Source organism: Sus scrofa, chromosome 9 (assembly GCF_054392235.1).
Source record: "Sus scrofa isolate SSC_HxYL_T2T_F1_AM1 chromosome 9, Sscrofa_HxYL_maternal_Yorkshire_Landrace_v2.0, whole genome shotgun sequence".
Taxonomy (NCBI): Eukaryota; Metazoa; Chordata; class Mammalia; order Artiodactyla; family Suidae; genus Sus; species Sus scrofa.
Window position 1 is genome coordinate 107,132,322 of NC_139391.1, and position 16,861 is coordinate 107,149,182.

The 16,861-nt window shown below is 36.7% G+C and overlaps 1 protein-coding gene across 4 annotated transcripts in view; it reads right to left on the reverse strand.

Moving 5' to 3' along the window:
- PHTF2 (putative homeodomain transcription factor 2) overlaps positions 1 to 16,861 on the reverse strand; it is a 127,433-nt gene that overhangs the window by 98,631 nt on the left and 11,941 nt on the right. The gene's annotated exons all lie outside the window — the stretch shown is intronic.

A 16,861-nucleotide genomic window follows, 5' to 3' on the forward strand; every position in this document is an offset into this window, starting at 1 on the left:
GTAACAGATCAGTTTTGCTTTAGTTTCTATCTAGGAACTAGTGTCAATTACTACTGCTAAAGGATAGCTTGACAGCAATGCCAAAATTTATAATCACATTTAATTTTCCCTGACACTCAGTAAAAACAAAGTTGAACTACAATCAATACTAAACTAACATTAATTACACAGGAATAATAAATATTAAGGATTTCCCAGTTATCGGAGTATGCTAATAACTAGAAATTTACCACAAAATATTTCATGAGCATCTTAGCCCTAGAGAGAATTAATTCCAGACTGATTCCAGTTAACTTGAATATTTTTCTAGTTATAGTACCACCCCAGCCAGCATGGAGGGCGCCTCTGGTATGGTGTTAAAGATGTGCCTCAACAGGTTTAAATTCAGATACTGGCCCCAGAACTCATTACAAATTAGGATCATCCAAGGCCAAACAGCATCTCAAGGAAATGTGGGCAGCAGACCATCTTGTAGAACTGATTCAAATACATGCAAAGCTGCAACTGCAGACATGCTAACACTACAGTTAACTCAGAGTAAACAAAATACAAGAGATTTTATACACCATTCTTGGGAGCATATAAGGATCTGAATATAATGAAATTATCAGCAGGTTCGAATATTCAGATCAGCCTCTAAAATTTATGGAGAAATTTACTTACTGCTTTTATTTTTGACAGTGTTATAGACCAAAGGTTATTTTACTACCTTTCCTAAGACACAGATTGCATCTTTAATAACTGATCAAATTCAAGCAAATTACATTTTCAAAATCCTCATTAATTCCCTGGCATCATTGAAAGATAATCAGCATAGAGTCAAAAGACCTGGATTCAAATATTGGCTCACCCAATATGTAGAATGTAAGAAATAACTTAGTCTCTATGACCTAGTTTCTTTCACTTATAAAACAGGAGTAAACTGTATCTTACAGGGTTTTGAGACTGATAAATAAGATACCACATATAAAATGTGTGCCAAAAATTAGTACATACAGATGCTAAATTATAATTATTATTAACTTTTTTTTTCAAGCCAGGGATCAAATCTGCACAAAACAGCAACCTCCGCTGCACCATGAGGGAACTCCTACTTTACTATTCTGTATTTAAAAATTCCCCAACTCAGGAACTGAGAAGTATTTATATTTCCTTTTTTAAACATGGCAAACAGTTTGGAGAAGGAAAATATGCCATCAGTTTTTGTTGACATTTAAAATAAAATTAGCTACTTCATTATAAGATCACAAAGTGAATTCTCAACAACATACATATTGATTATTTACAGATTTCAAAGTTCACCTCCTCTGAAGATTCTCAAGTCAGATGTGGCTACCTTCATTTCTCACATCAGGGTTTTTGGGGGAAGTTTGTTGTTACTGACTTAAAATCTCCCATTTCTGTTTTTCTGTCCTGGAGGCCTCTGGGGGTAATTCATTAACTTTAACCACATTTTGTCCTATAAGTTTTCCCTTGATTCTGCCAACAGACTATTCATTACAACACTATACCTTCATTATAACTGCCTGTCAAAACAGTTGTGTATGTTTTCCAAATTGGTTATAACTCTCTTTTGCCCCACTCCTGTCCCCACCCTGCCAAATGCAAACTATAAAAAATACTCTAAGGGAGTCCTTGTTGTGGCACAGTGGAAACAAATCCAACTACTATCCACGAGGATGCAGGTTTGATCCCTGGCCTCGCTCAGTGGATTAAGGATCAGCATTGCTGTGAACTATAGCGTAGGCTTGGATCTGACATAGCTGTGGCTGTGGCAGGTGGCTGCTGCAGCTCCAATCTGACCCCTAGTCTGGGAACTTCCACATGCCTCAAGTGCAGCTCTAAAAAGCACACACACACAAAAGGTACAAAAAGTATGAGAATATCAAATTTTCAATTTACTGTCCTTTAACCTCAGCCAATCTTTACTAACAAAAATTCCAGATTATCTACCAAAATAAAGATCTTCTTTTCTAATCCCCAGGGAGTGTAAATAACAAGCATTTTACATACAAAATGTGAAAAGATTTTTAATTCACTCAATCTATTAAATGTATGAGATATTTAATATATTTGGGGAATACTTAAACGGTCACATATAAAGAGTTTTTTTTTTTTTTTTTTTTTTTTTTTTTTTTTTTTTTTTTTTAGAAAAAGCTTCTAAAAAGTGAACAAAACGTTACCTGGTTCAAATTAAATGATCTGAAAGATTTTTTTGATATATTTTGGTTTACAACAAGCTACACTAAGAAATAAATTTCAGCACAACATTGTAAATCAACTATACTTTAATTAAAAAAAAATTGAAGGCAAAAAAATTCCAAGAATGGACTATAATTAGTTATATAATATATAATGTTATTTATTAAGTATATAAAATGTTCTAAGTATTTTAATTATATTTATTTGGATCTACAGAAATAAAATTTCAATCAATTTTGTTTAAAAAAAGAAACACAACCTGTCTTCAGGAAACACTAAGTTTTGCTCCACAAACTCACTTAACAGTTTTTCCATTGTGTCAACAACCTTTCAGTGACACTGAGTGGCTCATATCTATTTTTAAAACAGGTTTTACAGCATACTAAGATAGGTTTCTGAATCAGACTGACAAGGCACACTCAAAGAAACATGAGTATAAACAAGAAATAATAAATCAACAAATGGTTTCATGAATAACAAAGATTACTTAGAAAGCTTTTCCAACTTCCTTGATTCTGACAGTCCAGGAATATAGGTTTATAGTCTCTTTTATCATAATAGTTCATGTTAAGTAATTTTTAATGGTAACTTATGACACTAAAGTTAATTCACCGAAAAGTTAGAATTTTAAGCTTGCTGGGCTCCTTCAACATATGATCTTAATCTTTTTTGATCAAATGATCTGATAGTAGTATTAAGATATAACAATAATCCAGTTGGGAAAACAAAGAGCTAACAGCAGGCATGACATTTAAATATTGCCTTAGATAGTTACTCGGAGCGAATTCTCTCCCTGATGATGCTTTAATCATCACACCTTGTCAAAACATCTGAAATTATTCTTTACTATGGCAAGGTCTATACAAAATGCATTTACAATGTCAAAGACCAGGATGAAGGGAAAGGATGACTACAAAGAGATGGTATGTTAAGTCTGCTTTTATAGAATCTCACTATCAAATACCCAGGAGTATTCTTTGTATAAATACAGCCAAAGAAGTTTTTAACCATTCCCTATGTTAGGGGATGTTTTATCCTAAAACAAATTTCTCTATTCCAGTATGACTTTCACTATGCTCAGAAATAATTTATGCTCACCTCTGACAATCTGCTGATGCTATAATTCCCATTCCTTTTCCCCATTCATCCATCCTTCTAGATTAGTTCAAATCCTACTTCCTCTAAGATGAAGCTTCCTCTAACTATTTATTTGGACTTAAAAAATGTTGAAGTTAGATGTTTCTTCCAGCACTGGTTTGTACTGATAAATCTGTTATTTAAATAAATAGGCAATAAATAGTAGAGTCACATGTGCCATTCATTCATATGTAAACACTCTTAAAGAAAAAAAGAGGCATCTTTCTTCCTTTGAGTCTCATGGAAGTACCTAGCACATTATACAACTCAGAAAAGGGAGTTCCCACTGTGGCACAGCAGAAATGAATCCACCTAGGAACCATGAGGTTGTGGGTTCAATCCCTGGCCTCACTCAATGGGTTAAGGATCCACCATTGCCATGAGCTGTGGTGTAGGTCACAGATGCAGCTTGGATCCTGTGTTGCTATCGCTGTGGTGTAGGCCAGCAGCTGTAGCTCCAATTAGACTCCTAGCCTGGAAACTTCCATATGCCATGAGTACGGCCCTAAAAAAGCAGAAAAATAAAATAAAAATTAAAAAATTAAAAAAATAAAACTTGGAAAAGGAAATCAGAGCAAAGATAAAGCAATGACTGAACCTCAGGAGAATTGAGTTCTAGATCCAAGTTCTGACACTAAGAGCTACGTACTTTTGAATTAGTTACTGAGTTCTCAGGGCCTCAGTTTTTCAGTCAAATATGCCACAACTAAATAAAGGTTAAATAATTCCAATAAGGAGTTCCTCTGAATTCCTTTACTAACACACTCAAACAACGTAGTATTCGTCAAATCAGTGATATGTATATGTAATTTAACATGGAAGAAACTGTTAGACAAAATGAAAAAGGGTTTTTAAAAGATAGTTTATGTAAATTTCCTCTGGCCCTGATAGTATTACGCTATTCAACAACCAATACACTCAGAATTGTATTTAAACGCCCTAAAATCTCACACTAACTTACTTACCCAACGATATTCCTCACCATCTTCTCACACATCTGTTTCAATCAAACCACATCTCCTATACTTTTCTACCTCTGTGCCAAAATTAACACTTCTTCTCTTTCCAAAACAAGGAAGATTTCAAGACGACTTCCTAAATTCTACTTTCTCTACAAGTTTCTCCCAAATTCCACCATTAAATATCTCTCATCCTGTTGTGTGCTCCCATTACAGTTTTGTATAGACTGTCGTATACTTTTCCGTATGTGCCACTGTGTACCCAACCCCTATCCAAAAGTTCTTTGACAGAAGCCCAATGTCTTTATTTCTGAACTCCCCTATAGCTTTTTATATGTATTAAACACAAATGTTTACAAACCAAATTAAACAGTTGCCAACCAAAGCACCATCACAGATGAATGAATTTTAGGGCCCTTCAACCAGAAGGAAAAGGAAAAAAAAAAAGCACAACATGAGAGCTCTGAGTTAAGTTCTACTTGGGGCAAAATGAGGACTACAGCCTAGAAGACAGCCTTTCAGAGAGTTCTGAGGACTGTTCCTTAAGACCAGCATATATGCAATTTTAGTGAAGAGGGAGAGATACGTGCAATTAAGCACATATTTTGGCAGAGGCTGCTGCTAGTCACAAGAAGGTTGCTGCTAGTCACGAGGAGCAGATGTCTTCGTTAATGATTTTAGTGCTTTTCTAGATATGAGAAGATACAAGAAACTGGGTTCGTAAATCTTCTGAAAATATTTATCTGAAGGCCTGTACTGCCAGTTTTTCTGGGAGCACAGAGTGCCTCACTCCTGATCCTCACCCTGAACTCCTTTCAGGGTGGGTGGAAGGTCAGTGATTGCAGTGGCTAGTGACTTCATTTTTGTAGTGCCAGACAGAGAGTGACAATTTTCAGCCAGAATTAAAAATGCCATCTGTCCAACTCCTGCATTATCCCAATATGCATAGAAACATACTCCTTCCTAATACTAAAAGGTACGAAACTATTGCGAAGTATAATTAATAGGCCTGGTTTATTTATTACCATATCACTCAATCAACCAATATATAACAATGTGCAGATGTATCAAGTACAATGAAAAGGAGTAAAAGTCAAACCTGCCAAGTCTAGTTGTTTTCAACCTTGGAATAGAAAAAACAAATGCAAAATGAGATATAAGAGATATACATTTTCTATTATACCAGTTTGTAAAAGGAATATTTATAATCTTTATTTTCCTTCATGGAACCAAGGGGTAGTTTGTATATCCTGGGCTAGAGGATAACACCTTATCTAAGAAGAAAAATTATAGGCAAGTAACTTCTAAATCTGCATTTACAAAAACATGTTATTGCAAAATCTAAGAGAATCTCTAGAGTTATAACTTTGATACCCATAAAGTTCACTGTAGAACTTCCTAATATGTACAACCAAGCTACCCTCATGCCCTTTAAAGCAACTTTTTAAATTTCAGAGTTTCTTAACTTTAGCATGTACCCACAAAATCTCTACTAGTAGCATTCCTCTGGGCTTTTTTTTTTAATACTTAAAAGGTCCCTCAAATACTTAATTGATAGTGGATTGGATAAGTGATTCTTGTTCTGACTGTTTTGACACTTGGAAAAACCAATAATGAAATACAATCTAAATGGTTTAACTTCATTTACTCACAAGAAATTTTTATCGTCAATCATTTAGACTCCACTCAAATGTAGATATGTTACTAGACACCTCTAGAAAATAACTAAATTAGTGTTGTTCCATGTACTTTATACCAAAGTAATAATGCATGAAATTATATTTAAAGGGTTTAGAGATTTAGCAGATCTTCAAAATGATTTAAAGATTAAAATCTGCTAACTAAATATACCTCCATCAAAAATACTATGGCAGGTCCCGTTGTGGCTCAGTGGTAACAAACCCGACTAGTGTCTATGAGAACTTGGGTTCAATCCCTGACCTCGCTCAGAGTGTTAAGAATCTGGCTTTGCCTTGAGCTGTGGTGTAGGTTGCAGACACGGCTTGGATCCAGCATTGCTGTGGCTGGTGGCTGCAGCTCTGATTAAATCCCTAGCCTGGGAACTTCCGTGTGTCGCACATTCGGCCCTTTAAAAAAAAAAAAAAAAAAAAAAAAAAAAAGACGACGACAAAAAAAATACCATGAATTTGAAAAACAGTACTTTAGAGATGTTTCAGCCAATATCTGATCATTTAATAAAAATATTTATTTACTGAACAATTACACTGCTGTAGGCAATAAGGACACAACAGTACTTAAGAAACAACATCCCTACTGTGATGAAACTTACACTGCAAAGAGACAAATGAACAGCAAACTAAATTAATTTGTACTGAGGTGGTGCTATGAAGGAAATAAACTGGGATATATAATTGGGATGGAGTGGGGTACTTTTGGGAAAGATAGCCAAAAAAATACTCTCTGACATGATATGTAAATTGTGATCTAAACAATGAGAACAGCCTGCTAGGCTAAGCATTGAGGGGAAACATTCTGAGGAGTGGGAAGAGTAAACACAAAGACCTTGAGGTGGGAATGAGCTTAGAATTTTTAAGGAGCAGAAAGGAAGCTAGCATGATACAAGTGTAATGGACACAGATGACAGTGGTTCAAGATGAAGCATGAAAGGGAGGTAGGAGACACAGGGTTGTAGACAACAGAGCAAATACTTTTATTATAAAGACAGGAAGTTACTGAAGTGATTCCAACAAAGCCCTGGTGATCTAATTTGCAAAGACCACTCTGAGAGCTGTATAGAGAAGAGACTGGACTGAAGAGCCCAGAGTGGAAACAGCAAGGCTAGTTAACAAAATCTTAGTTCCATGCAGAAGAGGTCAATATACTGAGCTCAGGTACAAGCAGTAGGGATGGCACTAAGTGGGCAGTTTTGAATTTTATTTACCAGTAAAATTAACAAGATCTAGGAATAGGCTAGAATAGAAGAGGGTACGGGAAGTGATTAGGTAGAAGAATCTAGGTTTTTGCTTCGAACCATTTTCTGAAATGGACCCATATTAAAAAAAAAAAAAGTTTATGAGAGAAAAATACAAAAAAAAGTTTTAGAACTCTTATGGTGACAACAGCTACTAGACATAAAAATAAAGACATCAAACAAGTACTTAGATACTTGAGACTAAGCTCAGGATAAAGCTGAGGGATAGAGATATGAGTTTAGAAGCCATGAACACATCATCAATATTTAAAATCAGAGTTGAGTTACATAGGTGTATTCATTTGTCAAAACTAAACCAAAGTATACTTCAGATCTGTGCCTTTCAGAGATAACTTCAATAAAGCCATGTGACTGACACATCAACTAAAAAGAATATAACTAGAGAAGGAAAAGGTTCAGCCTCAAGTTTACCACTATTCAGACAAGTGAAATAAGTGAGGCCAAGGACAGAAAATGAGTAAAAAGAAAGCAGGTAAGTATGATGTCAGAGAACCCAAAAGAGGAGAGTCTTTTACAAAGGATTGAGTAGGCTGTTAAAAGATCATTAGATTTAACAAAACAGAGGTTAGAACGACCCTGGGAGGAGCAATTTAAATGGAGTAGAGGGAGTTCCCAATGTGGCTCCATGGGTTAAGAACCCAACATAGTGTCCACGAGGATGTGGGTTCGATCCCTGGCCTCACTCAGTAGGTTAAGAATCTGGTATTGTTGCAAGTTGCAGCGTAGGCTGCAGTTGTGGCTCAGACACAGTGTTGCTGTGGCTGTGGTATAGGCTGACAGCTGCAGCTCCAATTTGACCTCTAGACTGGGAACTTCCATATGTCCCAGGTTCAGCCTTAAAAATAATAAATAAATAAACAAACGGAGTGGAGGAGACACAAGTCGAAGTGAAATGAGAAAAAATGGATGATAAAGAAGAGGACACATGTTAAAAAAAAAATCATCAGAGATTGCTAACTGACTCCCATTATTCCACTGTCCTCTTCCTTTTGCAAACATTTTGTGATCTTTCCTAAACTAGGTGTGGCTGTGACTATGTTCTTTGTCCGGACACAAACAGAAGTGTTAGATGGAACTTCCAAGTTAGGTCCCTTAAAAGAATCTCACTAGTTGGAGAAAGCCCCGTCCCCTTTCCCCCTTCCATTTCCTGCTCCCTAGAAAGTTGTTTTAATGCCAGAGCTCCAGCAGACCACCATGAACAGTGACCTTGAAACCAGAAGCCAAGTGTATTAATCAAAAGGAAGCAATCTGGGTTGGCTGGCGAAGCCACCCTATCAGTTCTGGATTGCCCATCTCCATACTTCTTATAGTCAAGATTATAAATTCTTGTAGTTTTAGCCAACCAAATCTGAGAGTGCTGTACATAATACGTTTGATTCAAACTTTTTTTTTTTTTTTTTTTTTTTTTTGCCATCAAAACCTTGTAAACATTGTGCAGTTGTCTTTTGGAATTGTGGGTAACTGAGAGGTTGGCAGTCAGCTAGATTCACCCCTCCCCCTTTATACAGGTCAAGTTTTCTTTTTCGCCAGGATGCCAAAATAATTCTCTTATTTCTGATGTTGGTAACTACTAGGGTGTAGTCAATTTTAATCATTTCTTTAATTTTTTTCCTGACAACTGTAAATGTACTTTTTATTTCATATATTCTTATATGATATTTATGAAATCTTTCACTGTTCCATTTGTTGGAGTCTCTGCCCCAAGGATACAAGTTAATTCTTAGGTAGGATAGCTTTACAGTCTTTTCATAGTCATTTGTTTCATTTATTTTTTTCCTGTAGCATGTTTGTAGAGCTGCCATGCCATTAAAAAAAAATAAAAAATTTGTAGTTACCATCGTGGCTCAGCAGACACGAATCTGACTAGTATCCGGCGTTGCCGTGAGCTGTGGTGTTGGTCACAGATGTGGCTCAGATCTGGCATTCTGTGGCTGTGGTGTAGGCCAGCGGCTACAGCTCCCATTCGACCCCTAGCCTGGGAATATCCATATGCCGAGGTGTGGCCCTAAAAAGACAAACAAAAAAATTTTTTAAATCAAAATACAGAAAAAAACAAAGTAAATTTTAAAAGAAATCTCAATCATGTTTAACATGGGATTTGCTACACTGAGCTCCTATTTATTCTGATATCCAATAGGTAGATACTCCTTGACAACCTCAAGATCCTTTTTACCTTAGCTGGGACCATTTTAGTTTCTCTGGACATATTTGCAAACACACACACACTTCAGTTTGAGAACCAAATACTGCTTTTAATCTACTTTTCTATAACTCATCAATGCAGGAAATGGAAAAAGAAAAAGCTAAGTTTAGACTGAGTTTAGCCACTGCTGAAACACCATCAAGTATCCTGTACCAGGCTCCATGCCTCTGGTCAGAGGGCTATCCTACCTTCAAGGGCTTTGGCTCTGGCCCTTAACCGGAGTACATTTCAAAATGGCAATGCTCCTTGACTGCGAGGCTCAGCATTAGTATGTGGGGTCTTCTCAAGGACTCTTCCTTGGCTTTTTGCTCCCTACTCATCATCTCTTTGATCTGCTTTCCTGGGGAGTATTGTGAGAATACTTCATGTTTTGCAGGCCTCATCTTTCCTTACTCTAGCTTTTGGGATATGGAGCTGGAAATAAAAGCTTTTGCATATGTACTCCATATCTTCTGATTCTTTCCTTGGCCTCCACTTTTAAAAGTATTTGGCATAAGGCTGCACATGCCACTTTTTTGTTCACTTCTATTATATTTTTTTGCCCTCTCCTCCCCCTACCAACTTTTTCCTTTTTTCACTTTAGTGAAGGAAAATTCTGTGATTCTACTTCATCTTTTCTCAAAAATCCCTAAATTTACTATTTCAACTTTTTTTCTTTTTCAGCCACAACCAAGACATATGGAAGTTCCTAGGTCAGGGATCAAATCTGAGCCACTGCTGTGACCTACACTGCAGCTGAGGCAACTCTGGATCCATAATCCACTGCACTGGGCTGGCCATCAAACCCGTGCCACCACAGAGACAACTTGGGATCCCTAACCCACCGCACCACAAAAGGAACTCCCACATTTATTTTTTTAAGTACCAATGATAATCTTTTAGGTTACTGACTCAACTAAAAAGAAAAATTTAAATATTCTAAAATAGGATTCTAAACTAACAACAGCTGCACTTTTACTTCTGTTATTTCTAGCAGAAGGAAGTAAAAGGAAGACACCCAGTTTCAATTCTTTTTATAAATTTAAGATACCAAACAGAAAACACAGAACCCAGCTTAAGCTCTTTTGTGAACCTGTTACAGATACCTACAGCGAAAACAAAACTAAAATGTGTTTCCCTCCTCTAATCTACTCCCTCTTTTAATATCTACTCAATTTGGTACTCAAGCAAGAAACCCTAGAATCTTTCTTGTCTCCTTCCCTTTCCCACGACCACCAATTCTTACCTGCACACAAGAACTACTCAATTAATACAAAGAAATAATATATATAATATATAATAATTATATAATTATAATTATATTATAATAATATATAATAATAATATATAATATATAGTCTATTTGTCATACTGCCAAGACACCTCTCATATAACCCCTCCCTGGCCCTACTACTACAAACCTGGTGCAAACCCATATCATCTATTACCAGGACTACTCTAACAGTCTCTTATTATTTCCTCACTTTCACCATTTATCTTTCTAAAATACTGACCTTATCATGTTTTTCACCTTAAAAATCTCTACTGATTCCCTATTGCCTAAGAAATTAGTTTAGGAGTTCCCATGACGGCTCAGCAGTAATGAACCTGACTGACTAGTATCCATGAGGATGTGGGTTCGATCCCTGGCCTTGCTCAGTGAGTTAAGGAGCTGTCTGTGTTGCCATGAGCTGCAGTGTAGGTCACAGACATGGCTCCAATCTGGTGTTGCTGTGGCTGTAGCATAGGCTGGCAGCTGCAGCTCAGATTTGACCCCAAGCCTGAAAACTTCCATGTGCTGGAGGTGCAGCCCTGCTACAACAACAAAAAAGTTTAATCAGCACACTATACAAAAGACCCATCTTTTACAACTCAATCATAGATTCATTGCCTTTATAATCAGCAGCATCCATCACCTCTACCTGCAACTACACATGAGCTCTTGCCTACCCACTCCAATCTGCCATCCACATGTGTATCGTACAGTCTAGTTTTATGGGTTACTAAATATATTTTCATGCTTGCCTTCCAGTCCTGGTGACAACTCCTCTAAAATGGTTTTCTCTTTGTTCCGACTTAACTGACAAGTTACTTTAGATTTTTCTAGGCCCAGATCATCATAGGAAAATAAATTGCGAGAACATATAATCAGTGATGCTCAAGGGACTTAATTACTCAAAGAGTAATTTAAGATTTAAATATTTCAACCCAGGAAAAAAAATGATAGACTAAACACAGTTATCTAACAACTCTAGAGCAAAAGCCCACACATATATGGAAGGCTTGGTATTAGTTCTAAGAAGGTAGATAAAGGTTTAGTGGTGAAGCAGAAATACGAAGTCAATTGTGTTCCCTGGATTTTCTTCCCTGATAATTACAGTGGCCAATTTAAAATTAGGACATACGGCTTTAAATATACCAGATAACTTCTTAAAGGACAAGTGTACTATTCTTGGAAACTGAGCCATTTTTAAAATGATAAACATAGTTATCAAATACCACTATTCCATGTAACACCATTATTAATATGTCCAGATCATTAATTCAGGGTTAATAAAAATGAAGTTTGGGGGCTTTGCTTCATATTAGTACTAACTACCAAGCCAACTGGCCTAAACTGCCTGGAAATACAGGAATGCAACACAACGTGTCAGCCACTACAATGTGACTACACTATACAATATTCTTCTAATTTGAGGGAATTAGCTATAAATCAGGAAACCAGTACTTCAATTTCTAGCCCATTCAAATCTAGACCACAGAAGAGTTCCCATGTGGCTCTGCGGAAATGAATCTAACCAGTATCCATGAGGATGCAGGTTTGATTTTGATCCCTGGCCTTGCTTAGTGGGTTAAGGATCCGTCATTGCTGTGAGCTGTGGTGTAGGTTGCAGATGGGGTTCGGATCCCACATTGCTGTGGCTGTGGTGCAGGCTGGCAATCACAGCTCTGATTCGACCTCTAGCCCAGAACTTCCATATGACGCGGTGCAGTCCTTAAAAAAAAAAAAAAAAAAAAAAAAAAAATCTATACCACAGAGCAAAGTACTTTTCTAAAAATACTACAACTCTATTTAACTGTAATCATGAGCCCAACTATGCATAACTCATTCTTTTTACTGTTCCCTAATCTCTTCAACTATATAGTACTATGCCATTTTATATAACAGGCTTAGTCACCTGTGGATTTTGGTATCCACAGTGGGGGTGGGGGAGGGTGGTCCTAGAACTAATCCCTGTGGGTATGACTATATGACTGTGGATATAAAGGATGACTGTATAGGGCAGCATGTGCTTAACAAATGCAACCATTCCATTTCTCTTCTCCCTCTTACATCAAAATTGCACTCTCCCAATTTTTCTACTTCTTCTTCAATCTAATCATGCCTTTACTCCATACACTCCACTAAAAGCTCTAAGGACACCAGTGACTTCAGGGTCTCAGTTCTCATCTTAGCAGCAGTATATGACAGTTGATTATATTCCCTTTTCTTGGAACACTATTCACTTAGCTCCTAAGAAACCACTCCCTTGGGTTTGCTCCTAACTCTCTGACTAACTCCTCAGTTTCTTCGCTGCTCTTCTCTTCTGCCTGAACTCAGTCCTTGACATCATCTCTGTCTTCACTCAATCACTTGGTGATCACTTCAAAACATTTTGGTTTGTGTATATAATGACTATTATATATGCAGATTATAACTCTAATCTAACCTGTACCTTAAATCCACTAGATGAGAAAAAGTCAGACATGGTTTCTTACTTGTGGACTTTCCAGGGCCTGCACTATGTTGCGGTATACTATCAATACTCCAGAGGAAACTATGTACACATTATTTCTTACGCTTATTTAATAAAGAACCCTTTCCTCATGATGCATCTCATGAGATATACAATTAACTAAGCCACTGAATATGGCACATTGAGACACCTCTCGAGTAGTTCCAATTTCTCACAGCACATATTAACTATGTGAAAATGGGCACTTTTCCTCTGATTGGAGAGAGGTAATAACTGAGTTTGAGGTTTTTTTCAAGGCAGCTCACTCGATTAGAAGAGAGTTTGCCTCAAAGTTTTCTTTGTGCAGAGACTAATTTTTGTCTCTTTTAAGTTTCCTTGTATTAGTTATATACTTTAAATGAGCAAAAAATTTACCACATCCTCTACCTTCAAAGAATATTTTAAGTATATACTGTTGTTCCTCTTCCCAAGCTCCTTCTTCCACTGTTGTTCATATAATATGCCTTTCGAATTTCTCACCGTCCAGGTCATCTCCCTTACCAGATAAGATCTAAATAATTCCTGGAATCTAGTTGGCCAAAAAGGAAAAAAAAAAAAAAAAAACTATTTGTCTGAAGAATGCAACACACAGTGGACTTACAACTTTTACTAATATGGATATGATCACTTGGTCATGTAGCCTAAGAATATGTTCACCTTTTTTTTAATTTTTATTTTTAGCAACCAGGACAATGATTAACTCAATAATCCTTCCTAAAAATAAAGGTATATTACACACATCCACATAGATACATGCTTATACATATACAATGACTTAGCTATATCCACTAAGAGTGCCTAGAAGCATTGATTCCTCAGTAGCAATAGGAACATCTAACAACCAAACCTTTAAATGTTATTTTACAGAAATCAAGGCTCCTTAGAGAAACGTCTGATTCCAGGGCTGGCACAGAGACAGTATGAGGTGACTCTGGGACATCCTGTTGGGTCAAAGTTAAAGTGCTCAAAGAAAAAAAGGGACACTGCTAAAAGAATAAAAGAGGAGTCAATGAGTCTATACTAATATGAGATAAATGAACGAATAAATAAAAGGAAGCTTTCTTTGTGGCAGGAAGCCAGCTAATAAACACTGAAGAAATTAGTCAACTGAAAAAAAAAATTACCGTTTGGCAACCATCTTTCTTCCTCCAATTTTAGTGAGATATCATTGACATACAACACTGCCTAAGTTGTACAATATAATTATTTGATATATGTAAATACTACAAAATGATTACCACAAGAAGCTTAGTTAACATCCATCACCTCACATAGTTACATAATTTTCTCCTTGTGATGAGAATTTTTTTTTTTGGCCATATCCACAGCATACAGGTGTTTCTGGGCCAGAGATCAAACCCGAGTCATAGCAGCAAAGACAGATCCTTAACCCACTGAGCCAAGAGGGAACTCCCCATAAAGCCTTCTTTTTATAATTAAGTTTATTTTCTCATTTAGGATGGCTGCAGTTAAAGTACAGGGAGACACAAGAAAACAGACCCCATGTTTTGATTTTACCAATGTGCATAATTCACCTCCATCAAAAGAAAAAGGCCATTTCAGTTGCCTATGATCAATGAACAGACATATTTGATCATACTTTTCTAATATCTTAAGCCCATTTCCTTTACAGAGATTTTTAACAGTCCTTAATACCTACTATTTTCAAGGTTAAGTTACACTGACCACTCGAAATATAAAAGGTATTTTTGGATCATAGCAGTATTTTTAGTTTTTGTTGCAAATATTTTCCAATGATGATAAACTCTGAATTATTATACCATTCAAGAAATACACACTTCTCATTAATTGCCCTAGTAATAATCACATTCTTTACTCTTACATTTTTTTGTGTGTCAACAAAAAACTGGGTTTAAAGAAGAAGAAAATATAATTAGTTGCTTACCTTTAAACTCATCATACCTTCCCACATCTGTTTCAAATGAAACAGGAATGGCTGAGGAAGCTGAACATAAACACATTTATCCAGTCGAAAAATATGGTATACTTTGCTTCTTGCTATGCAAAGCTAATACATTCTAGAATCATGGGATTTAATTAAAACAATACCCAAAATGGAACTTTATGTATTTTACATTTAAAGTATTAACTTTAAAACTTAATACACAGGTGCTTCTACTTCTAACCATGAAAGAGTATCAAAGACTATATTAATCCTTCCACTTTTATTTACTTTTTTTGTAATTTTGTTTTGTCTTTTTAGGGCCACATCCATGGCATATGGAATTTTCCAGGCTAGGGGTCAAATCGGAGCTGTAGCTGCTGGCCAACACCACAGCCCCAGTAATCCCAGATCTGAGCCATATCTGCAACCTACACCACAGCTCATGGCTATGCCGGATCCTTAACCCACTGAGTGAGGCCAGGGACTGAACCCACATCCTCGTGGATATCAGTCGGACTCATTACCATTACCACTGAGCATGATGGGAACTCCAATCCTTCCACTTTTAAAACTAAAAAAAAAAAATGTGCAAAATATGTGAAATATTTTCAGACATTGGACAACAGACTGTGCAAGACAATAATCTCTGAAAGAGGAAACAAGGAAGTGAACCCTATAATTGCCTAAGTGTACTGCCTGTAGTTTCTGAAAACTAGAGTATGACAGTTTCCTCACGTTGAGAAGACAGAATTGAGTGTTCAAGGACACCAAGGCAACTAGAGTTCTCACGGCAAAGCACCAGAGAGGAGAGAGCAGCACAAAACTGGTGCTTTGCAGAGAATTCTCCCCAAGTCTGCATGTGAGTATTGATCAGCACAGGTATGTAGATAAAATACCTAAAAAGAGGGATACAACCACCAGAAAGGTGCAAGCATAACAATTACCAAAGTTCACAAAGGAATGGTAAGAGTTCACAGCCAGAGTGGAGAAATCTTATAATAGGCAACAGTCAGATTATTCCAAAGGGTAGTACCCCAGTAATAAGGTTAAAATTAGCCTTGTTCTAAAAGATGCTCAGGTCTCATCTAACAAAACAGAAAAAGCATGCCTTTGAGAATTGTTTCTAAGTAACTGAACTGTGTCCCAGAACAAGGTCAAAATATTTAAAGAATACAAAGAAGGAGTTCCTGTCCTGGCTCAGTGAAAACAAATCTGACTAGTATCCATGAGGTTGCGGGTTTGATCCCTGGCTTCATTCAGTGGGTTGGAGATCCAGTGTTGCCGTAAGCTGTGGCAGAGGTTGCAGACACAGCTCAGATCTGGTCTTGCTATTGCCGTGGTGTAGGCCAGTGGCTACAGCTCCAATTTGACCCCTAGCCTGGGAACCTCTATATGTCATGGGTGTGCACCCCCAAGCCCCAAAAAGAATACAGAGAAAAGCCAGCTCCAAAAAAAAAAAACAGAATTCATAATGTCTGGCATCCAAACAAAAATTTGCAGGCATGCAAATAAAAAGGAAAATATGAAACATAATGAGAAAAATCACTTACAAGAAATGGAACCATAAATGACAAAAGTGACATGATTAAAACTGTTATAATATACAAAACATTGTGTGTGTGCATGTATACATTGTGTGTATGTATACAGATTCATACACACAGACAAATGGAAATCCATGTTAATGGATTGGAAGACTTAATATTATAAAAATGTCTAGACCCAAAGCAATCTATATACTCATTG